Raw genomic sequence first — 25,222 nt, 5'->3', positions numbered from 1 at the left:
AGGCCGAGACAGGCAGATTACCTGAGGTCGGGAGTTCGAGACCAGCCTGGCCAAAACCTCATCCCTACTAAAAATACAAAATTAGTTAGGCATGGTGGCACATGCCTATAATCCCAACTACTCAGAAGGCTGAGGCAGGAGAATCGCTTGAACCCAGGAGGTGGAGGTTGTGGTGAACCAAGATTGTGCCACTGCACTCCAGCCTGGATGACAAGAGTGAAACTCTGTCTCAAAAAAAAAAAAAAAGTGTTTTCTCCTCAAACTGCATGGATGTAAAAGTCTGCTTAACATATTTGGAGAGCCAGCTGAGAATGTACACATTCATCGTGAACCCCAATTTGTCAGAATCTATTTGAATTTTGTAAATAAAGAAAAAAAAGTTTATTTTGACTGTTGATCCAGAAAATCATTGTTAGCAGCTAAGGCAGATATCTATCTAGGAAAGACAAATCCAAATATAGAACTTGAGATCTCACAGCATTATACGAACATTTTCTCTGTGTAATGCCCTAAATGCATTGTTCTATGTGTCAGCTGTCACATAATTATATTCCTATGTGTATATCTTATGTCATTTTTTATCATATGCCTTTTTAATAAAGGAATTTTGTTGAAGTTGCCTTTTTTTCATTTTGCATCATCTTAACTGTTCTTCCTAGACCTTCCCCTACTGCCATGTTCCACAAAGGATGAAGAAAGGAATAAAAAGAAAGTTTTATTTGCCTTCATTAATTCATTTTATAAAACTTAAAGGGTTGAGTTTCTTTTCACTTAGGAATATGTCATGTGACTGTCCACTGACACTGGTGGTATATGAGATTACAGACTAGTTATATTAAACATTGTATAATATAATTATACAATGGACAAAAAGAAGAGCTAAATTTCAGAGACTCCTATGAATTCGAGAGGTAGATAAAATGGGGATGGTGACAAGGAATGAACAGAAGGAAGATTCCAAATTCCAGTAAATGCTAAAATTTTCAAAAAAGACCAATAAAGCCAGTGTATTCTGCAGTATTTGGCATCCTAGGGTGGATTTTCTTTTTTAATTTTTCTATTTTTTCCCCAATGGCTTTAGCAGTGCACTTTTGCAACAGTGCCTTGGGAAAGGCTAACGGGCTTCCCTGCCTCAGCAGATTTCCTTTCATGTCAAAGTTTTCAACTTTATTATTAACTGCATGTTTCCCCATTTAAAAAAAAATATATATATATATATATATATATATATCCATATGCATATGGATATATATAAATATTTTCAGTAAAAGCCAGTTGGGAAAATAGAATATATTTGTTTCACTTTTCAGACAGCTTTATTAAAATACATTTCTAAAAATGATCTCTCCTAGCCCAGTGTGGTAGCTCATGCCTGTAATTCCAGCACTTTCAGTGTCTAAGACAGGGCAATTGCTTGAGCTCAGGAGTTTGAGACCAGCCTGGACAACATAGCAAGACCCTGTCTCTGCAAAAAAAAAAATAAAATAAATAAAAATTAACTAGGCATGTTGGCACATTCCTGTAGTCCCAGCTACTTGGGAGACTGATGCAGGAGGATCACATGACTCCAGGTGTTTGAGGCTGCAGTGAGCCATGATCATGCCACTGTGCTCCAGCCTGGGCAACAGGGCAAGACACTGTCTCAAAATAAATAAATTTTTTTTTTTTTTTTGAGATGGAGTTTCGCTCTTGTTACCCAGGCTGGAGTGCAATGGCGCGATCTCGGCTCACCGCAACCTCCGTCTCCTGGGTTCAGGCAATTCTCCTGCCTCAGCCTCCTGAGTAGCTGGGATTACAGGCACGTGCCACCATGCCCAGCTAATTTTTTGTATCTTTAGTAGAGACGGGGTTTCACCATGTTGACCAGGATGGTCTCGATCTCTCGACCTCGTGATCCACCCGCCTCGGCCTCCCAAAGTGCTGGGATTACAGGCTTGAGCCACCGCGCCCGGCGTTTTTTATAAAAAGATCTCTCCAAATTTTTACATGTGAATCAGATAATACTATTTACTCTGATGCTTACAACCAATACCTGGTACCTTTTTTACTTCTTCTTCTTTTTTTTTTTTTTTTTGAGATGGAGTTTCGCTCTTGTTACCCAGGCTGGAGTGCAATGGCGCGATCTCAGCTCACCGCAACCTCCGCCTCCTGGGCTCAGGCAATTCTCCTGCCTCAGCCTCCTGAGTAGCTGGGATTACAGGCACGCGCCACCATGCCCAGCTAATGTTTTGTATTTTTAGTAGAGACGGGGTTTCACCATGTTGACCAGGATGGTCTCGATCTCTTGACCTCGTGATCCACCTGCCTCGGCCTCCCAAAGTGCTGGGATTACAGGCTTGAGCCACTGCACCCGGCCCCCTTTTTTACTTCTTACTTTTACATTTTTACTTGAAAAAATATGCATTTTTGTGAAAAGATTTATTTTTCTCATACTTACCATTATTTTTCTTCAATTATTATTTAAGCTACTCAACTCCTGAACTCCCCTTATATGTTATATGCTTAAAACCACCGACAAGGACTTTGCAAAGAAGTAGAATAGATGGTAAAAATAAGGAATACACAAGAAAAGCATCTCTTAAGCTCTCTGAGGAAGAAAGATATAAACATCTCTTCAAGCTGTCTCATCAGAAGAGAGTAGTATCCACTGAAATTTGTGAAATGTCACAGATTTATGAAATTTGTTTTTGTTTTGCTCTGTTTTGGACTGGAGGTAGGAAAATAGTAGGGACTTTTGACTTTGGTTCCTTTTGGTAAGGTTGGGTTCCATTTACCAGAAGCCATTTCCTTCCTCCACATCTCTCTCCTGTTTCTGAATTACTCATTGGTATTTTGATTATTAGGATTCATTATAACCTCTGGCTTAGGTTCTAAAAGCTTTTTTCCCCTCAGTAGGAAGGTGAGTGTGGAACATTGCTACCTTCTTCTTTTGGATTCAAGGTACTTGTTTCATAGAAAAAGGATACAAAAGTACAGCTTAAGGCTTTGAAGGTAGTATGATTCATCCCTTTACCTCCTTTGCATGTCAAATCTTTATAGTCAGGTAAGATTATAGTTCTTTAGTAATATTTAGTCTCTTCCAAGTTTCTCCCACTATCTGGTAACAAATAGCTCTAGATTGGGATCTCTACAAGATTTACTGTGATTGCTTTATGTGATATGAAATAGTGAAAATCTGGCAGAGAAGATAAATTCGGTAAAGTGAACTACCCTTGGCCTGTCATCCAACTTCCTTAATATCCCTTGAGAATGGTTTCATTCTGGAGCCACCTTGAGCCTTTCAAGCTATTTATAATCCATTTGTCATTGATTCAAGTTCTTTCTTCCAGAAATGGTAGAATAATAAAAAGGCTATGTAAGTCCCAAGATGGGTAATAAGGACCATGATAATTTTTGCAAGACATGGTTTAGAACCTGCTCCCATAGAAGTCTCAAAAAGCAGTGGTTTCTACCAGGTAGAGGAAGTAGGAATCAAAACAATTATAATTCAGGATACTGTTTCTTAAAAAAACAAACAAAACTATAGGAATCTTGCATTATTTCAATATCTGTTCATTGCCCAGACTTTACCCTATACATTCCTAAAGTCAGAAATCATCCTATGCCTTAATATTAAGGGAAGGTGAAAGGAAAATTCACCTAAAATAGACTAGTGGATTATACTCTTCACTGTATAATCAAAACCACTAGGCTTTCAATGGATACGTAAACATGTTTTGGTTGCTAGGTCTTTAATGGCTGTTATTTTTGGATTCTGTTCATGATCCACTTCCCAACAGTAAGTCTGATGTGACACAGCTGAGTTCTAAATATGCTGCACGTACTTAAAAAAAAAAGCTGCTGAAGGTTGTGTTGTCTGCATTCTTACTGGAAAAGACAGGTGATTGGGTTTTTTAGCCCTGTTAATCCTATTCTCCTGTTGAGATTTTTTTGTTTCTCTTGAGGCCTCATCAACCTTATGAAGAGGAACTCAGGGATAGCAATATCCCTGCTAATACCTCTCTGTGGAATGTGGTAGAGGAGTAGTTAATAGAGCTGCCTCCTGAGAATGGGGTGAGTGTTGTTAAGGCGACAGTGCCCCAGATACCCTCTTGGCAGAGGACTGGTTGAATCTGAGTTGTATAGGTTTTTGAAATGTTTATAAGATAGCATCTATTTAAAGACATTGTGACTATAAAACAGCTTTGTATTATTGTTAAAATTATAGCAATATAGTTTGATACTGAATCTGCTAATAGGAAGTCTTATAAGTTTTTAATACTTTTGGAGGACACTTTTACTTAAATATGGATTATAAAGTTCCATTGTGTGTGGAAGCAGGAATACATAACTATGTCTCTGTCACTAATCTTGAATTTTAGATGTTATTTCATGTGGATGCAGTTAGATAACTTATCTTTAGAATGCTTTATGCCCAGTTTTTTTGTTTAGGGGATCAACAAATTCTTTATTCCTATGTCTTCCTCTCAGTCACATGACACGGGTTTGCAGTATAAATTATGCAATTTAAGTAGCCCTTCTGGTTACCATAATCAAGTGTTTGAATAGAAGCTGGTCATAATCAGCTTATTTCTTAGAATGTCAATTTCCTTAAGAAGAGGAACACATTTCCCCTGAGGAGATATTACTTATGGAGAGTTAGTATCATCCTGCTCTTATCCAGTGAGAAAGGTTTCTGTCATAACTATATTCTCTATCACCTGTCCTTTTTTTTATTTTTATTTTTTATTTTTGGAGAGGAGTTTCGCTCTTGTCGCTGAGGCTAGAGTACAGTGGTGTGATCTTGGCTCACTGCAACCTCTGCCTCCTGGGTTCTAGCAATTCTCCTGCCTCAGCCTCCCTAGTAGCTGGGATTACAGGCGCCACCACACCTGGCTAATTTTTTTTGTATTTTTAGTAGAGAAGGGGTTTGGCCATGTTGGCCAGGCTGGTCTTGGCCTCCCAAAGTGCTGCGATTACAGACGTGAGCCACTACACCCAGCCCACCTCTGTCCTTTTAAGGAAAAATCCTTTGATTATTTCTCTGTCCAGTGTGACCCTGAGGGGCTATTACTCTTTTTTTCCTTGAAAATATCTACTATCAGATCTTCTTTTCTTCTCCCAGAGGACATTTAGGTACAGGTTGAAATTCTCTTCATATCTTTCTGAGACAGGAAACATATAACTAACTCATAGACCTCTGGGGCCTGCTTTTCCTTTCTAAGGCCAACAATAGTGATAGAGCCTTGTTGTGATGGGATTGAGGGCAGCTTCTTGTACTTCCTTATCTTGTCATATAATAGGAATAATGTTTATGGTGTTGTAGTCCTGGCTTCACTTGGCATTTAACCAACCTCCAAAGCTGTTTATTGCTTCGTATCCTCTGCCTCCATGAACATTATCCCTTAAATCTCTATTGCTCTGTAATATATGAGGCAACAAATAGCTCCTATGATTGGTTAAAGGCTGGCATGCTGCAAAGGTATATGTTTTATTGCCTATACAACACAAATCTACAGAGATTATTCCTATTATCCCAGCCCTCCCATTAAATGGGCCATACTGGTACTGTGGGACTCTGGATCTTTAATTCTCTCCCTTTGGCAAGTTTCCCTATTACCTTGGATAAGCACAAAAGAAAAGCAGGAAAGAATGAGTTGGTGGTGATTACTGATTCTTTATGTTAGGGAAGCATCTTGAATTGCAGAATTACAAGTGGAAGCAATGGCTCTGGTAGGTAAATGCCATTTGTGGTAGTATATGCCATGTTTACATGTTTCGACAGGTGAAAGCAATTTCAGACAAACAAATAAGCCTTTTTTCCCCATCCTCTGCCAAGAGTTTTTAAAAATTCTAATTTTTATTTAATAATTCATATTTCATTCAATAATTCATCTAGTTCCCATCTGGTAAGAGTGCCTGCATGCTGTCAGGCAGCTGAAAATACATGGCATTATACACAAATTAGGCCAAATGCTAACCTTATTTTTTGTAATATGTTGACTTCGTAGTAACTTTCAGTTCACTCTCTGGATGTTTCAGTAACCTGTGGTGGAAGTAGACCACTTTTATGCATCATATAGACAAAATTGGGACTGGATTTTTTTTTTTTTTTTTTTTTTTTTTTTTTTTTTTTTAAGATGGAGTCTCGCTCTGTCGCCCAGGCTGGAGCGCAGTGGTGCAATCTTGGCTCATTGCAACCTCCACCTCCCAGGTTCAAGTGATTCTCTTGCCTGTCTCTCCAGTAGCTGGGACTACAAGTGCCCACCACCATGCCCAACTAATTTTTGTATTTTGTAGTAGAAACGGGGTGTTGCCATGTTGGCCAGGCTGGTCTGAAACTCCTGACCTCAGGTGATCCGCCTGCCTTGGCCTCCCAAAGTGTTTTGATTACAGGCGTCAGCCACTGCACCTGGCCTGGGACTGGGATTTTTAAAATGTAGAGATGTAATTAAACTCAAGTTTCTTAATGTCATATCTAATACTCTTGACACTTGCCCTTAGAAACATATAGTTGGCTATTTTTGTCTTTCATGTTATATTTAAACAAATATATGTATGTTTACTAGAGCTCAGAAGATTAAAAGCATCCTTGCTCCGGTCTGCCCCTCCCAAAAAAGGCTGTGTGAATCTAATTGGCAATATACCCATTATAAATTAAGGTGACATTTTTCAGTTATTTACTCTCGTTTTTCTTAGGTATAAGTTAGTATTTGAAATGGGAGCTTAGAAGCTGTTCTCAGAGTATTCCTGTTAGAAAAAAAAATAAAATCCTGTCTTTGTAGCTAAGTTCTTCCTAAGTTAAGAGGCCTCTTTCCTACTCCCTTCTTTTACAGATTGCTGAGTTTACAAAGTGCCTTCTGAATCTGAGAACCTGTCTTTCATTTATCCTTCTTTTGCCACCCTGGCAAAACTACATATAGCATATAGCTAGGTTGTTGACTTACAAGTTATTGGCATTGTATAGAATTCTTCATTCTTTTATCGAACAGTCTTCCAGCTAATGCAGCAGATTAAAAAGCAGCCAGCATACTCCCTCTCTCTGGTTAGTGTATTTCTTTAATGCAGATTGACTTGCTCAGCAGTTGCATTCTGTCTGAAGCCCTTGTTAGGGCCTCTCTGTATGTGGATTCATAACACATCTGTGTGTACATCTACAGTGCTGTATAAATAATAATAAGTAATCACCAGATGGCCTATAACTGCTCCTTTGGACCCGCTGGGTCTCTTGAAGCTGTTAGTAAAGTCGTCTGGCGTTTTGCTGGGGAAAACTTGTCATAGATTTATTTCTAAAAAAATTCAAACTCACAACTGGGTGTTTAGGACTAGATATTGCTGTCTGTGTTGTAAATATTTAACAGGCTTTGTACAATGACAAGTAAAAGCGCCATTACTAACCACATACAGTGGCTGTGGAGCTCTTCTTCCCTCCTGGCCATTTAGAAAGGAAAAGAAATGCCAATAAATTGTACATTATGAACAAGGTACAAGAGATGCTCTCTGGAAGATTTTTCTGAAGAGAAAAACAATTTCAACATTCTGCTCAAAGGGTTGTGACTGGGCAAACTTAAGCTTTTTAACTATATGCCAGTGACTTAAACACAATACCACTTTTATTTATTTATCTTTATAGAGATAGGGTCTTGTTCTGTCACCCAGGCTGGAGTATAGTACAATCATAATTCACTGAAACCTCCAACTCCTGGGCTCAGGCAGTCCTCCTGCTTCAGCCTCCTGAGTAGCTTGGACTACAGGTGCACACCACCATGCTTGGCTAATTTTATGTTTTTATTTTTAAAGACACAGTCTTGCTGTGCTGTCCAGGCTGGTCTCAAACTCTTAGCCTAAAGTAATCCTCTCACTTAAGGCTCCCAAGTAGTTGGGATTACCGTTGTTAACAACTGCACCTGCCCCAAAGTCCCTTTTAAATTGGACTTTAGAATATTTTGAGAAAATTATGGAGTACAGTCACATTGAGAGTTTGATCTGAATAGAGTTTATTACCAAATGATAAACCTTCTGAAAGTGTGACAGTGCTATTTGACATTTCGTTAAATGTCAGGCCTTTGGTTATGTCTAAAAACTGAATACATAAAGTATAGTGTTTGCCAATATTATTTATAAAGCAAAACATCTTTATTTTTGTCCTCTTTCCATTAATTTTTGTGAAAAGGTTATGTATTTTGTTTGGGGAAAACTTTTATTCTGGTTTTCTGCTTGTGATTTTCTGTGCTGTTTTGCTAATCCCTTTGCTTCAGTACCTATTGTATAAGTGTGCTTAGTACAATAATACATATTTTTAAAAATCACAGTAGAACTGATTACCCCTAAATTTGAGGGGATTTCTGTTTGTTTGTTTGCTTATCATAAGATAAGAAAAAATGTTTTAAACAGAAATTGGGTATTTTAACTCTCAAGCCTAATTTTCTTTTGTCTGTTAAGGGTTTAATCTATTTAACCACAGAGAGCTTGTCATTTAAATTATAGCACATGGCTCTTTCTTTTGAGGTAGAATGTGTAGAATCCTTTGCTGTTTCAAAATTTCATCTTGAAGAATTGACATACAAGTTGTGAAGAAGAAATGCTTTTAATAGTTTATTGTAGGGAGATGTTGCTTTTTAAAGTTTTCTCTCACAAAATTATCACGTTAAGGATAGGAGTTCAAGAAGGAAAGCATCATGGAGAAAAGATGGAAGCTTTGAGGTTTATTTCTTTGTAACAGTGCCTTTGTGTTTTTACTTTGAAATTTCTTTGTGCAGTGAAATATGCTATCTTTGTATTTGTGCTTTGGTAAGAATCTGGACTATTTGCAATTGTCTGTGAAAGTACAAAGAGAATGAGAATGAATTTTGTGAAATTAGCTCATTCCCAGTCTGGCACACCATGTGCCCTTGTGTGGCTGCTGATTCTGCGGGCAGATTGAAGTGCTGAACCAACTTCTGCTCTAACTGCTAAAATTGCCAGCGGTAATTCCAAGCTTTTAAATCTTGTTGTTCACATCAATGATGTCAAATTTTGAACAAACATAGCTCTGTCTTTAAATCCCAGTGGAATTTGCAATTCCCTGGATTGAAAGGCAAGAGTTCTTCCTTTTTGCCTTTGAAAAACTTGAGTGGTTGTGCAGGGAAAGTCAGCAGAATAAATCTGCAGCCTGGCTGTGTCCTTTGAGTCATTGTAGAAAGCTGAGTGCTCTGTTCGGCATTCAGCAGATTGGCTGTCAGAGTTGCAGCGCTGCTTATCAAAGACATGGTCTCTCAAAGAGCCATTTATGTTATTCCAGAGAGAACCATCCTGTGGCAAAAGGAACACCTCCTTTCTCCTCCCAAGGGTCAGATCTTCTTTTGATACTGGGCAATTATCCCTTGCTTTTCCTGAAAAATAGCTCAATCCACTATAAAGATTGGCACCAGCACGGGTTGCTGACTTGGTTACAATGACAAGCTCTGATTCCTTAGCCACAGGGAGAGGCATCAGGGTGATACTCCTCAGTATGCCAGAGGCTTAATGGGGGGGATTTTTCTGCTGAGAAATTCAGTGTCCCTTATAAGTGTCTTGGCTTCTGTTCTCTTTCTCCGAGGGAAATAAATTTATTTTAGTTGTTTGCACACCAGTCACTATAAAATGCCACTGTGTGGTTGTCTTTCCGTCCTTCACTTCCTCAAGCTTCTTTCCTGTCTTTAGTTACTGTCCTTTAGTTACTGTTTGTGATCAAGCCCTACAGCCTTAATTTTTTACATTTTTACATCCTTTTTATACAGCTTATCTTGGCTATTATTAATCAGTGTTTCCTCTATTAAAAGTAATTAATAGCCTATTTTTTAGAACAGTGGTAAGTATATAGAAAAAATTGAGTGGAGAGTACAGAGCGTTCCCATATACCTCCTCACTCCACCCCAACCCACAGTTTCCTTTATTGTTAACATCTTGCATCAGTGTGCTATATTTTTTATGGTTGTTGAGCCAACACTGATACATTATTATTAGCTAAAGGCCATAGTTTTCATTAGTGTTCACTGCCTATATATTCTTCGGGGTTTCACAAGTGTATCTACTATATGTGTATCACATACATATATACCATATGTGTATCACATATGTATCTACTATAATAATACCATAGGCTGGGCATGGTAGCTCATGCCTGTAATCCAAGCACTTTGAGGGCAAGGCAGGTGGATCACCTGAGGTCGGGAGTTCAAGACCAGCCTGACAAACATGGTGAAACCCCGTCTTAAAATAAATAAATAAATAAATAACAACAACAATAATAATAAAAATACCATATGGAATAGTCTGACTGCCATAAAAATCTTCTGTGCTCCACCTATTCATCCCACCCTCCTGAACCCCTGGTAACTACTGATCTTTTTTTTTTTTTTTGAGACGGAGTTTCGCTCTTGTTACCCAGGCTGGAGTGCAATGGCGCAATCTCGGCTCACTGCAACCTCCACCTCCTGGGTTCAGGCAATTCTCCTGCCTCAGCCTCCTGAGTAGCTGGGATTACAGGCACGTGCCCAGCTACTCAGCTAATTTTTTTGTATTTTTAGTAGAGACGGGGTTTCACCATGTTGACCAGGATGGTCTTGATCTCTTGACCTCGTGATCCACCCACCTCGGCCTCCCAAAGTGCTGGGATTACAGGCTTGAGCCACCATGCCCGGCCACTACTGATCTTTTTACTGTCTCTGTAGTTTCACTTTTTCTAGAATGTCGTGTAGTAGGAATCATATAGCCCTCTAATTTTTTTAAGTTGTGAGTAGATAAGCATGTAACTAGAAATTGTTAGGAAAGAAAGGGAGAGAAAATTAGATGTGGGAGGTTCCACAGCTCCAAGTTCTACCTAAAACTCCAAGCATTTATCCAGGGAGATGTAGGTGGCCAGCCTTTCTTCTTCTCTGCTGGGGGTCTCTCTGATGTTATAGGAATTAGCTTGCCTACTGACATTTTATTGATTCTAGGTGTTAGGAGCAAGGACAAGATGAACACTGAATGGGCTGGATCTGGGGAATCAAGATATTCGGGTTAGCAAAAGGAAGTAGATTGATTCTTTTTTCTTTGATTAGGTTGAGTACAATAACGTCTCCTTCTCTCCCTTCTTCCCATGGGCAGCTTTATATATGATTGAAGAAGATCAGTGCAAAGATTCCCCATCCAGAAATAAACTTTTGTACTTCTACACTAACTAAAGATTCATGTAAATTACGAAGTTCTTTGAAAACTATGGAGAACTCTATGGGGGCTATCATTCACACTTCAATATGAATTGGTTTAATGACAACTGTGATACTGCTACATAAAGAAATGGATGTTTTTATTTGGGGTTAGGGGATCACAGATGTAGACAGGCATAGGTAGAATGGTCCGTTACCAAAGGAGATATTTAAGTTTATGAAGATGTACAAGATACACAGGTTTACTTTTGCATTTTATTTTGGGCTATCTCAGCTTCTTTTACTAGAAGCTCATGCCTATAATCCCAGCACCTTGGGAGGCCAAGGCAGGAGGACTGCTTGAAGCCAGGGTTTCAAGATGAACCTGGGTAACAAAGCGAGACCCTGACACTACCAAAAAATAAAAATAAAAATAAAAAATGAAGCTACTTGAGAAGTATAAATGTTAAGAATAGCCCAGATAAACACTGGAACCAACTTAATTTGAAAAGAAAGAACCATTTCCTCCTTTACCCACTCTGGAAAATTTCGATTGATAAAATATAGGGGAAGGAGAAGTACTGATTTCTTTAGTTCTAGGACTCATGCTTCCTGTCTGCTTAGAATTCTAGCTCCTTGGTATGGAGTAATATCTTTTTTTTTTTTTTCCATAGAGATAATGTCTCTTTACCCTCTATATTTGACTAAATGTAAGAATATGCTAGTCTTGGATCACTTACTTTCTTAACTTGTCAGACTGAACTGACTCTGTGGTAAAGTGAACATTAGACTAGAGAAGGTTCTTAGCATGTTGGTCAGGGTTAACATCAGTTAGTGCATATTAACAGGTAATGTATGCATATATACATACACAATTTAGAGGAAATATATTTATATTAGGTATGGGAAAATGATCTTTCCATTCAGAAAGCATACAGGGAAGGGAGTGAATAAAATACAATGAAAATTGTTTGATTTTATTGATACAACAGCAGCAATAATTATAGCTCACTGAGCTTTTATCATGTACTATGCCAAAGTACTTTACAGGGATGTTTTATTTAATCCAAACAACCTCTGAGGGAGAATTACCAAGGAGAAAACTAAGGCTCAGAGAACTAACTTGTACAGGGTTACTCAGTATTTTATGATGGAGTTGTAACACAAACCCAGATGGTTAGACTCCAGACCAGCACTCTTAACTACTCTGTTAAATTACTTCCTTATTATTTTTCTGTATGCACATCCAGCCTAGAAAAAAATGAGTAAGTAATGTTTTTTGGATAATGGTCCAAATCAGTCAACTAAGTATTTGATATAGTTTGTTACTGATCTATATATCTAGCTGCCATACCAAAGAGAGCTAAGCTAAATCTGTAGCTGAGCTCTGCCTGTGGGGGGGGAAATACATATATATATATGTGTGTGTGTGTGTGTGTGTGTGTGTATGTGTGTATATATATATAAATTCTTATGAAAATGAAGAAATCTTTCTGCAGCTGCCTCAGCCTTAATATACAGTGTTTTTATTTGCCTGGTAATGCTACTGAAATGTGTCTACTTTCTGAGGTAAACCACCATCATTTTGCAGCAAGGACATGATTCTAAAGAGGAAAGAAAATTAATTTTTGCCCAATCAGAAATGTAGACAGAACTAGAAAACTGGTGCCTTCATGGCTTCAGCATCGTCTACTAAAAAGCACAGAGGAGCATTGTGGGTGTCATCTTTGTGTATTCTAGGCTAGGTTACTTCCTGATCCATATTTCCTTCTTTCTTGCCTTAGTTTTATGCCCATAAGCTCCCACATACAAAGGATGGGTATCTTGCTTTGACTAGTGCCATGTAGTAATTGGGGCTTTTGTTCTGGTGGCTGCCATACTTATTGGTAAGAGGAAATATGACTAAGGTGTAATTAAGGTATGATTAGAACAACAGGATAGTGAGATGTATGATCTGCTCAGTGATTACTAACTTGCTTATTCTCTGACATTTTTGGCATATGGCTGCATAGAAGATCTTACCTGTTGAATAATACAATTCCGCACTCAGGTCTCACATCCTGTCTTTCTTTGACATCATAGCACCTCTAGGTATCTGCTTTTTCCTTTTCCCTTAGAAACTGTGTTATGTTAATGCAATAGACATTTTGTTTATAATTTATCATCAGAAGTGAAAATACATGGCTATGTAGATTTGTGGAAATATTTACATGAAATAATTTAAGTGATAAAAATATGTAGAAGTATATGCAGAGGATCAAAAGAGACCAGAGAATCTAATAGTATTATTTTGGTAGAGATGGGGTTTTGCCATATTGGCCAGGCTGGTCTCCAACTCCTGACCTCAAATGATTTGCCCACCCCAGCCTCCCAAAGTGCTGGGATTACAGGCATGAACCACATTTTCCTTCCTTTTTTTTTTTTTTTTTTTTTTGAGGCGGAGTCTCATTCTGTTGCTCAGGCTGGACCCCAGTAATGCAAACCTGGCTCACTATAACCTTCATCTTCCAGGTTCAAGTGATTCTCCTCCTCAGCCTCCCAAGTAGCTGGGACTACAGCCGTGCACGACCACAGCCAGCTAATTTTTGTATTTTCAGTAGAGACGGGGTTTCACTGTGTTGGCCAGGCTGGCTCAAACTCTTCACCTCAAGTGATCCGCCTGCCTTGGCCTCCCAAAGTGCTGGGATTACAGGTGTGAGCCACCGCACCTGGCACATTTTCCTTCTTGATTCTGATAATGATTCACTGTTTATCTGTGAATCATGTGAAATTAACTGTGCCTTCAACTGCAGGAAGTATCTAACTCGAATCTTGTCTTTTCCACCTCTGACCACGAAGTCAAGTTCTTGGCTCCAGAACTGAGAATGGCTCACTGGGTAAGGCTGCAACTGACAAAAATGATCATTCTTCGTCTCCATAGATCTCATTAGTTTATTTTGCTGGGTGCTTCTGACAGACCGGTTAGTTGTGTGTGAGTGTGCCTGTGTGTGCCTGTGTGTGTATATGTGTTGTGCGTGTGATGCCGGGAGTTCCTATAAAAAAGTAAAAGAAAAGAAAAAGTGGTTCAGGGAAGCAGCCTATAGAACAGAGCTAAAAGCTTGGCTACTGAGAGGTTATCAGAGAGACAGTGACAGTTTAATAGGGTGGATGAAGACTACATTTTAATGCTAAGCTCCATTTTATGTCTCTGTTCTCAAGCTCACTGACAATAACACATCTTTCATTGGCATAGTTATTTGAATCAAGTGAAAAGAGGTGTTCAGATAGTTTTAAAGATCTCAGTTGTAGTATATACCTGGAGTTTGTATAATACCAGAATGGGTAAATAGTATCATAGACATCTGTCACTTTGGTGAACATCTTTTTTTTTTCATAATAGCAATCTATGCACATTAATTTTTTTTTTTTTTTTTGAGACGGAGTTTCGCTCTTGTTACCCAGGCTGGAGTGCAATGGCGCTATCTCGGCTCACCGCAACCTCCGCCTCCTGGGCTCAGGCAGTTCTCCTGCCTCAGCCTCCTAAGTTGCTGGGATTACAGGCACGCGCCACCACGCCCAGCTAGTTTTTTTTTGTATTTTTAGTAGAGACGGGGTTTCACCATGTTGACCAGGATGGTCTCGATCTCTTGACCTTGTGATCCACCCGCCTCGGCCTCCCAAAGTGCTGGGATTACAGGCTCGAGCCACCGCACCCGGCCCAATGCACATTAATTTTTAAAATTATGTTCATAACTTCAGACATTTGTCATTTTACTTCAGTTTCAGGTATTTTTTAGGACTAAGAGGAAGACTATAGTCTCCTTAAGCTGTACATATTGTGAGGGAACAATAAAAGTAGTTACTCCAAAATTTTTAGGGGTCTAGATATCTGTGTATATTTTATAAAATATTATGTTACATTCAGCACTTTAGCTATTCCCTATTCAGTCTTTCCTGTTCTTGCCTTCTAGGCTTTACCTAGATAATTGCAGTAGTGGAAAGGGGAGACTATTTCAGCCTTCTTTCACTTTCTATGCATTTTGAAACTATAACTAAACAGGGCCTATGGAGGCTTGTACTTTCAGTTATGCATATTTGACTGCCCAGATGAGAGGATTGTATTCACATACATAACAGCTCTTGGCAGAGTAGTAGTTAAAGGATTTAACATACTGTACCTTGTTGGCTCTTCCCTTAGTCCTAAGGGAGGCATTTTGGTTCCCCATAGACAGTAATCGGCTTGTCAGAGTGGAATGGCTTTTTGTTTTTCCTTTATCTAGTAGAATGCAGTGGGCTAAGCCTTTCTGGGAAGCAATTTCTTCCTCTACCGCATGAACAGAAGGTTGTGGATACTCTCTCTGAAACAACGGGGAGGTGGTGATAGAAAAATCAGTGGCTAGGGCATAACTGGATTGGAGCTCTGTCAAGGAGACAACAGTTTCTGCTTGGAAGCTGGACTTTCTGCTATGCTTTGCTTTTCTGTCTTAACATTAGAATAATAAGCAGTGGGCCGAATGCGGTAGCTCACACTTGTAATCCCAGCACTTTGGGAGGCTGAGGCAGGCGGATCGTGAGGAGATCAAGTCCATCATGGCCAACATGGTGAAACCCCGTCTCTACTAAGAATACAAAAATTAGCTGGGCATGATGTCACATGCCTGTATTCCCAGCTACTCGGGAGGTGAGGCAGGAGAATCACTTGAACCTGGGAAGCGGAGGTTGCAGTGAGCCGAGATTGCGCCACTGCACTCCAGCCTGGTGACAGAGTGAGATTCCGTCTCAAAAAAAAAAAAAAGAAGAAACAATGGGTACTCTACTTGGAGCTTAAAATTTTAGACTCTTTTCTGAGCACTCTATGAGAATGCGTATGCAAGAAGCTATTCAGATTTACTTAGTGGTTTTCAGTGTTTTCATTTATGTTCTTCCTTTGCTTTTTTTTAAATTAAGAAACTATTTTTTTTAGAGCAGTATTAGATTCACAGCAAAACTGAGTGAAAAGTGCAGACAGTTCTTATATACCTCCTGTCCTAACTCCCACTACCCCCGCCCCCACTGTCAACATACTGAACCACAGTGGTACATTTGTTACATTCGATGAACCTGCATTGACATATCACCTAAGTCCATACTTTGTATTAGGATTCACTTCTTGGTATTGCACATTCTGGAGATGTTAAGAAATATGTAATAAGGCTAGACACAGTGGTTCATACCTGTAGTCTCAGCACTTTGGGAGGCCAAGGCAGGAGGATTGCTGGACCCCAGGAGTTCAAGACCAGCCTAGGCAACATAGTAAGACCCCATCTCTACAAAAACAACAACAACAAAATTAGCCAGGTATGGTATGGTAGGGTGCACCTATAGTCCCAGCTATTTAGGCGCCTGAGGTGGGAAGATTACTTGAGCCCGGGAGGTCAAGGCTGCAGTGAGCCATGATTGTGCCACTGCATATCAGCCTGGGCAACAGAGTGAGCACCTGTCAAATCAGTCAGTCAATCAATCACTGTATAAAATGACGTGTATCCACCATTATAGTATCATACAGAAGAGTTTCACTGCCCTAAACATCCCTTGTGCTCTGCCTGTTTATCCCTCACTTCCCACTGACCTCTGGCAAGCACTGATCTTTTTACTGTCTCTGTAGTTCTGCCGTCTTTAGAATGTCGTTTACTTGGAATCGTACAATATAAGGCCATATCATACTAGCTTTCATTTAGTAATATGCATTTAAGTTTCCTCCTTATCTTTTCATGGCTTGATGCCTTATTTCTGTTTAGTGCTGAGTAATATTCCATTGTCTGGATGTACAATTTATCCATTCACCTGCTGAAGGACGTCTTCAGTGCTTTCAAGATTTGGCAATTATGAGGAAAGAAAGCTGCTATATAAATATCCATTCGCAGGCTTTTGTGTGGGCATAGTTTTCTGTTCATTTGGGTAAATATCGATGAATGTGTGATCACTGAATCATATGGTAATACTATGTTTAATTATGGTAAGACTACATTTAGTTCTGTAAGAAACTGTCAAACTTTTCCGAAGTGGCCGTATTATTTTGCATTTCCAACAGAAATGAATGAGAGTTCTTGCTGTTCCACATCCTTACCAACATTTAATGTTGTCAGTGTTTTGGATTTTGGCCACTCTAATAGGTGTGTAGAGGATTTTGTTGTTTTAATTTATATTTCCCTGCCAGGCGTGGTGGCTGACACCTGTAATCCCAGCACTTTGGGAGGCCGAGGCAGGCAGATCACCTGAGGTCAGGAGTTCGAGATCAGCCTGGCCAACATGGTGAAACCCCATCTCTACTAAAAATACAAAAATTAGCTGGGTGTGGTGGCAGGCGCCTGTATTCCCGGCTACTCAGGAGGCTAAAGACAGGAGAATCACTTGAACTCGGAAGGCGGAGGTTGCAGTGATCCGAGATCACACCACTGCACTCCAGCCTGGATGACAGAGCGAGACTCTGTCTCAAAAAATAAGAAGAAGAAGAGAGAAGAATTTGTATTTCTCTGATGGCATGATGTTGAGCACCTTTGCATATGCTTATTTGCCATCTGTATTTTTCTTTGGTGAGGTGTCTGACTAAAGTCTGTTGCCCATTTTTAAATCAGATTTTTCATTTTCTTACTGTTCACTTTTAAGAGTTATTTGTGTATTTTGCATAACAGTCCTTTATGAGGTGTATGTTTTACAAACATATTCTCCCATTATGTAGCTTGTCTTTTTTTTACTTCCTGTTGATTTGCATTTGTAGCTTGTCTTTACATTCTCTTGACATTGTCTTTCACAGAGCAGAAGTTTTTAATTTTAGCAAAGTCCAGCTTATCAATTACTTAGTTCATGGATCATGCCTTTGGTGGTGTATCTAAGAAGTCATCCCCATACCCAAAGTCATCTAGGTCAGTGGTCGCCTACCTTTTTGCCTCTAGGGACTGGTTTCCTGGAAGATGATTTTTTTATGGACTGGGGTTAGGGGAGATTCAAGCATATTACATTTATTGTCTACTTTGTTTTTTTTTTTTTTTGTACTTTATTTCTATTATTATTATTAAATTATATAGTGAAATAATTATACAACTCACCATATTGTAGAATCAGTGAGAGCCCTGAGCTGGTTTTCCTGCAACTAGATGGTCCCATCTGGGGGTGATGGGAGATAGTGACAGATCATGAGGCATTAGATTCTCATAAGGGGCATGCAACCTAGATCCCTCACATACACAGTTCACAGTAGGGTTTGGACTCCTTTGAGAATCTAATGCTGCGACTAATCTGACAGGAGGCAGAGCTCTGGCTGTAATACAATCAATGGGTAGTGGCTGTAAATAGAAATGAAGTTTTACTCACTCGCCCACTGCTCACCTCCTGCTGTGTAGCCCCTGGTCTAGGTGTTCCCCTGTATTGTCTTCTAAAAGTTTTATGGTTTTGCATTTTACATTTAGGTCTATGATCCATTTTGAGTTAAGTTTTGTGAAGGCTATAAAGCATGTGTCTAGATTCATTTTTTTTGCATGTGGATATCCAGTTGTTTCAGCACCATTTGTTGAAAAGATTATCTTTGCTTCATTGTATTGCCTTTGCTCCTTTGTAAAAGATCAATGACTATATTTATGTGGGTCTATTTCTGGGCCCTCTGTTTATTCACATAAATGTAGTAATTGATTTGTCCATTTTTTTTACTAGTACCACACTGTGTTTATTACTGTAGCTTTGTAGTAGGCTTTTTTCTTTTTTTTGTAGGGGGGATGTTAGTAGAGTCAGGGTCACATTATGTTCCCCAGGCTGGTCTCAAACTCCTAGTCTCAAGCGATCCTCCCACTTTGGCCTCCTATGGTGCTGGGATTACAGGTATGAGCCACTATGCCATTATGCCCAGCCTATAGTAGGTCTTCTTCTTCTTCTTTTTTTTTTTTTTTTTGTGTGTGTGTGTGATGGAGAGTCTTGCTCTGTCACCAGGCTGGAGTGCAGTAGCACAATCTCAGCTCACTGCAACCTCCGCCTCCTGGGTTCAAGTGATTCCTGTCAGCCTCCTGAGTAGCTGGGACTACACCTCTCTAGTGTTTTTTGTTTGTTTGGTTGGTTGTTTTGTTGTTGTTGTTGTTGTTTTGTATTTTAATAGAGACAGGGTTTCACCATGTTGGCCAGTATGGTCTCGATCTCCTGACCTCATGATCCTCCTGCCTTGGCCTCCCAAAGTGTTGGGATTACAGGCATGAGTCACTGCACCCAACCTATAGTCAAACTTTCTTTTTTTTTTTCAAGACAGAGTTTCACTGTTGTTACCCAGGCTGTAGTGCAATGGTGTGATCCCTGCTCATCACAACCTCTGCCTCCTGGGTTTAAGCGATTCTCTTGTTTCAGCCTCCCGAGTAGCTGGGATTACAGGCATGCGCTACCATGCCCAGCTAATTTTGTATTTTTAGTAGAAATGGGGTTTCTCCATGTTAGTCAGGCTGGTCTCAAACTCCTGACCTCAGGTCATCTGCCCGCCTTGGCCTCCCAAAGTGCTGGGATTACAGGCATGAGCCACTATGCCTGGCCTATAATAGGTCTTAATAGTCAAGTATGGCCTATAATAGTCAAATGGCCTATAATAGTCAAGTAGGTGTCAGTCTTTCAACTTTCTTCTTCTTTAATGTTGAGTTGGCGATTCTGGGTCTTCTGCCTTTCCATATGAACTTTAGAATCAGCTTATCAATATCCACAGATAATTTGCTGAGGTTTTGATTTCGATTACATTGAATCTATAGATCAAGTTGGGAAGAACTGACATCTTGACAATATTGAGCCTTCCTATTCATGAACATAGAATATCTTTTCATTTGGCTTTGATACCTTTCATCAGAGTTTCACAGTTTTCCTCATGTGGTTCTTGTATATTGCTATATTTATACCTAAGTATTTCATTTTGGGGTGCTAATAAATGGAATTTCAAATTCCACTTGTTTATTGCTGACATATAGGAAAGTGATTGACTTTTATACATTAATCTTGTATTCTGCAACCTTTCTGTACTGCCTATTCCAGTTTTTTGTTGTTGATTCTTTTGGATTTTGTATGTAGAAAATCATGTCATCTGTGAACAAAGGGAATTTTATTTCTTCCTTCCCAATATATAGCTTCTGTTGTCTTTTCATTGCATTAGCTAGGAATTCCAATATTATACTGAAAAGCAATGGTGATGGAGGCAACTTGTCTTGTTCCTGATCTTAGCAGGAAGACTTTGAGTCTCTCAACATTAAGTAGGAAGTTAGTTGTAGGTTTTTTAAAGATGTTCTTTATCAGCTGGGCACAGTGGCCGACACCAGAAATCCCAGCACTCTGGGAGACCCAGGCAGGTGGATCACCTGAGGTCAGGAGTTCACCACCCATCTGGCCAACATGGTGAAACCCCATTCCTACTAAAAATAGAAAAAATTAGCCAAGTGTAGTGACAAGCATCTGTAATACCAGCTACTCGGGTGGTTGAGGCAGGAGAATCACTTAAATCCAGGAGGGAGAGGTTGCAGTGAGCTGAGATTCCGTGATTGCATTCCAGCCTGGGCAACAAGAGCAAAACTCCATTTTTTGTTCTTTATCAAGGCGAGGGAGTTTCCTTCTATTCATAATTTCCTAAGAGGCTTCTTTTTAAATCATGAATGATTTTAAAAAATACATGATTATTTTTGTCAAATGAGTTTTCTGCATGTATTGATAGGATCATATGAATTTTCTTCTTTAGCCTGTTGGTGTGATGGATTGTATTAATCGATTTTCAAATGTTGAATCAGCTTTACATACTTGGGATAAAGCCAGCTTGGTCATGGTGTGTAATTCTTTTTATACATTGTTGGATTCAACTTGCTAATATTTAGCTAATGGGGGGATTTTTCATCTGTATTCATAAAAGATACTGGTTTATAGTTTTGTTTTCTTGTAATGTCTTTGTCTAGTTTAGTATTGGGTTAATTCTGGCCTTATGGAATGAGTTAAAAAGTATTATGTCCACTTTCATCTTCAGGAAGAGATTGTAAAGAAGTAGTATGATTTCTTCCTCAAATATTTGGTAAAATTTATCAGTGAATCTCTGGGCCTGGTGCTTTCTGGTTTGGAAGGTTATTAATTATTTATTCAATTGCAGATTGTCTGTTTTTTCTTGTGTGAGGTTTGGCAGATTATGTCTTTCAAGGAATTAGTTCATTTCATTTAGGTTTTCAAATTTGTGGGCATAAAGTTGTTCACAATATTTATCCTTTTAATGTCCATGGGGTCTATAGTGATGTCTACTCTTTCATTTTAGTAATTTGTGTCTTCTCTTTTTTCCTTAATCCTAGGTAGAGGCTTATCAATTTCATTAATCTTTTCAAATAACTACTTTTTGGTTTTCTTGACATTCTCTATTGATTTTCTCTTTTCAGTTTCATTGATATCCTCTTTCTTTCTTTCTTTCTCTCTCTCTCTTGCTTTTCTTTCCTTCCTTCCTTTCTTTCTTCCTTCCTTCCCTCCTTCCTTCTTTCTTTCTTTTTCTCTTTTTTTTTTTTGAAAAGCATCTCGCTTGTCGTCCAGGTTGTAGTGCAGTGGCACGATCTTGGCTCACTACAACCTCTGCTTCCTGGGTTCCAGCGATTCTCATGCCTCAGCCTCCTAGGTAGCTGGGATTACAGACATGCACCACCACACCTGGAGAATTTTTATATTTGCAGTAGAGACAGGGTTTTGTCATCTTGTCCAGGCTAGTCTCAAACTCCTGACTTCATGCGATCTATCTGCCTTGGCCTCCCAAAATGCTGAGAATATAGGCATGAGTCATTATGCCCAGCCTCTTTCTTTTCTTTTTTTGTTCATTCATTCATTTGACAGGGTGTCACTTTGTTACCCAGGCCTAAAGTGCAGTGGTGTGATCTTAGAACTCACTGTTGCCTCCAACTTCTGGGCTCAAGTCATCTTCCTGCCTCAGCCTCCCAAGCACCACCATACTGAGCTAATTTTTTTATTTTTTACAGAGGCATGGGGTTACTCTGTTGCTTAGGCTGGTCTTAAATTCCTGGCTTCGAGCAATCCTCCTGCTTCAGCCTCCCAAAGTGCTGGGATTACAGGTGTGAGCCACCACCCCTGGCCTATACTAGTTTTTATTATTTCTTTTCTTCTTCTTACTTTGGATTTAATTTGCTCTTTTTTCTCCCTAGTTTTCTAAGGTAGAAGCTTAGATTATTGGTTTTAGATCTTTTTTCTTTTCTGGTATGTTATTCACTGCTGTCAGTTTCCCAGTAATCACTGTTTCTGCTACATCCCACAAATTTTCATAAGTTGTATTTTCATTTAGTTCAAAATACTTTTTAATTTCTCTGGAGATTTCTTTTTTGCTTCATGCATATTTAGAAGTATGTGATTTAATCTCTAAGTCTTTTAATATTTTACAGCTATCTTTCTGTTACTGATTTCTACTTTAATTCCATTGCAGTTAGAGGGCAGACATTGTATGATTTCTTTTAAACTTGTTAAGGTGTGTTGGCTTATTAGTGGCATTAAGGGAAAAAAAAAAGAAGAAAAAGAAAATTAAAAATTAAAAATTAACTTGTTAAGGTGTGTTACATGGCCCAGAATGTGGTCTATCTTGGTAAATGTTCCATGTGAGTTAAGAACAATGTATAATCTGTTGTTGTTGTTGGATGACTTTATCTACAGATGTTAATCATATCCAGTTGATTGATGGTGCTGTTGAGTTCAGCTATGTCCTTACTGATTTTCTGCCTGTTGGATATGTCCATTTTTGATAGAGGGGTGTTAAAAGGATCCAACTATTAACATAAGAGCAGATTCTTCTGTCTTCTTGCAGTTCTGTCAGTTTTTGCTTCACATATTTTGATGCTCCATTGTTAGTTACATACACATTGATAATTTTTATTTTTATTTATTTATTTTTTGAGATGGAGTCTTGCTCTGTTCCCCAGGCTGGAGTGCAGTGGCGCGATCTCAGCACATTTCAGTCTCCACTTCCCAGGTTAAAGTGATTCTCCGGCCTTAGCCTCCTGAGTAGCTGGGATTACAGGCACGCACCACCACTCCTGGCTAATTTTTGTATTTTGAGTAGAGACAGTGTTTCACCATGTTGGCCAGGCTGGTCCTAAATTCCTGACCTCAACTGATCTACCCACCTCGGCCTCCCAAAGTGCTGGGATTGCAGGTGTGAGCTGTCATGCCTGGCCTACATTAAGAATTTTTATGTCATCTTGGAGTATAAGTATATTGACCATTTTATCATTATGCAATGCTCCTCTTTCTTTCTTTCTTTCTTTTTTTGAGACAGAGTTTTGCTCTTGTTACCCAGGCTGGAGTGCAATGATGCGATCTCAGCTTACTGCAACCTCTGCCTCCTGGGTTCAGGCAATTCTCCTGCCTCAGCCTCCTGAGTAGCTGGGATTACAGGCACGTGCCACCATGCCCAGCTAATTTTTTGTATTTTTAGTAAAGACGGGGTTTCACCATGTTGACCAAGATGGTCTCGATCTCTTGACCTCGTGATCCACCCGCCTCGGCCTCCAAAAGTGCTGGGATTACAGGCTTGAGCCACCGCGCCCGGCCTTGCTCCTCTTTATTTCTAATATCTTTCTTTCTGAAATTAATATAGCTACTCTCACCTTTTTTAGATTAGGGTATATCTTTCTCTGTCCCTTTACTTTTAACTTATATGTGTCTGTATTAAAGGGGGTTTCTCATACACAACATATAGTTAGGTCTTGTTTTTTGATCGACTCTGACATTGTCTTTTTTTTTTTTTTTTTTTTTTTGGCAATAATTTTGTTTTATTAGATAAAGGGTTTGTGAGGCCAGGCATGGTGGGTCATGCCTGTAATCCTAGCACTTTGGGAGGCCAAGGCAGGTGGATTACCTGAGGTCAGGAGTTCAAGACTAGCCCAGCCAATATGGTGAAACTTCGTCTCTACTAAAAATACAAAACAGGTGTGGCAGTGTGCGCCTGTAGTCTCAGCTACTTGGGAGGCTGAGGCAGGAGGATCGCTTGAACCTAGGGGGTGGAGGTTGGAGTGAGCTGAGATTGTGCCACTCCAGCCTGGTTGACAGAGCGAGACTCTGTCTCAAAAAAAAAAAGAGTTTGTGAGAGTAAAAGGAAATATTTAGGGTTTCCTCCTGCTGTCCAAGCGTAGTTAATTGTAAACAGAAAAAAAACTCATTGGACTGTACTGAGGCATTGAGCACAATTTATCATGTGTATCTCAGTGCTGACCAATACACACATGCTGGCAGGCTTCACAAACAAGAGAAGTGCCTCTGAGCTTTTCCTCAGGCACAATCTTTGCTCACTGAAACCTCTGCCTCCTGGATTCAAGTGATTCTTCTGCCTCAGTCTCCTGAGTAACTGGGACTACTACTGACCTCACCTGACCTCAGGTGATCCACCTGCCTCAGCCTCCCAAAGTGCTGGGATTACAGGCGTGAGGCACCATGTCCGGCATCCACACTATTTTCCTATCAAGAAACCACCAGGTGCCTTCCTAAGCTCCTAAGCCTGTTGGCTGCAGATCCCAACACACGGCATGGGCAGAAGCCAACAGAAACCTCAAGCAGCAAGGATCCCACTGTGTTTGGAGCTGGAGAAGGCTGATTCAAATCCCAGATTTTTTTTTTTTTTTTTTTTCTTTGAGACAGCATCTCACTCTGTCACTCAGGCTGGGGTGCAGTGGCAAGGTTATAGTTCACTGCAGCCTCAACATCCCAGGCTCTAGCAATTCTCCCACCTCAGCTACTGGAGTAGCTGGAATAGCAGATGAGCGCCACCATGCCCAGCTAATTTATTTTTATTTTTATTAGAGATTGGGTCTTCTGATATTGTCCAGGTTGGTCTCAAACTCCTGAGCTCAAACAGTCCTCCCACCTCAGCCTCTCAGAGTGTTGAGATTGCAGGCACGAGCTACCGTGCCCACTTCATTTTTTCTTCTCTCTAAATAACTTCTTTTAATATTTCTGGCAAAGCAAGTCTGTGGGCAACAATTTCTCTGTAATTTTGTTTGCGTGAGAAAGTATTTTTCCTTCACTTTTTTTTTTTTTTTTTTTTTTTTTTGAGACGGGATCTCATTGTGTTGCCCAGGATAGAGTGCAGTGGCATGATCTTGGCT

The 25,222-nt window shown here is 39.6% G+C and overlaps 1 protein-coding gene across 6 annotated transcripts in view; it reads left to right on the top strand.

Annotated features, from left to right (window-relative positions):
- Positions 1 to 25,222, top strand: part of LOC101033438 (cyclic AMP-dependent transcription factor ATF-7) — a 114,119-nt gene that overhangs the window by 24,893 nt on the left and 64,004 nt on the right. The gene's annotated exons all lie outside the window — the stretch shown is intronic.

This window comes from Saimiri boliviensis, chromosome 7 (genome assembly GCF_048565385.1).
Source record: "Saimiri boliviensis isolate mSaiBol1 chromosome 7, mSaiBol1.pri, whole genome shotgun sequence".
NCBI lineage: Eukaryota > Metazoa > Chordata > Mammalia > Primates > Cebidae > Saimiri > Saimiri boliviensis.
The sequence above is the reverse complement of the archived record's forward strand: the minus strand, read 5'-3'. Positions and strand labels throughout refer to the sequence as shown.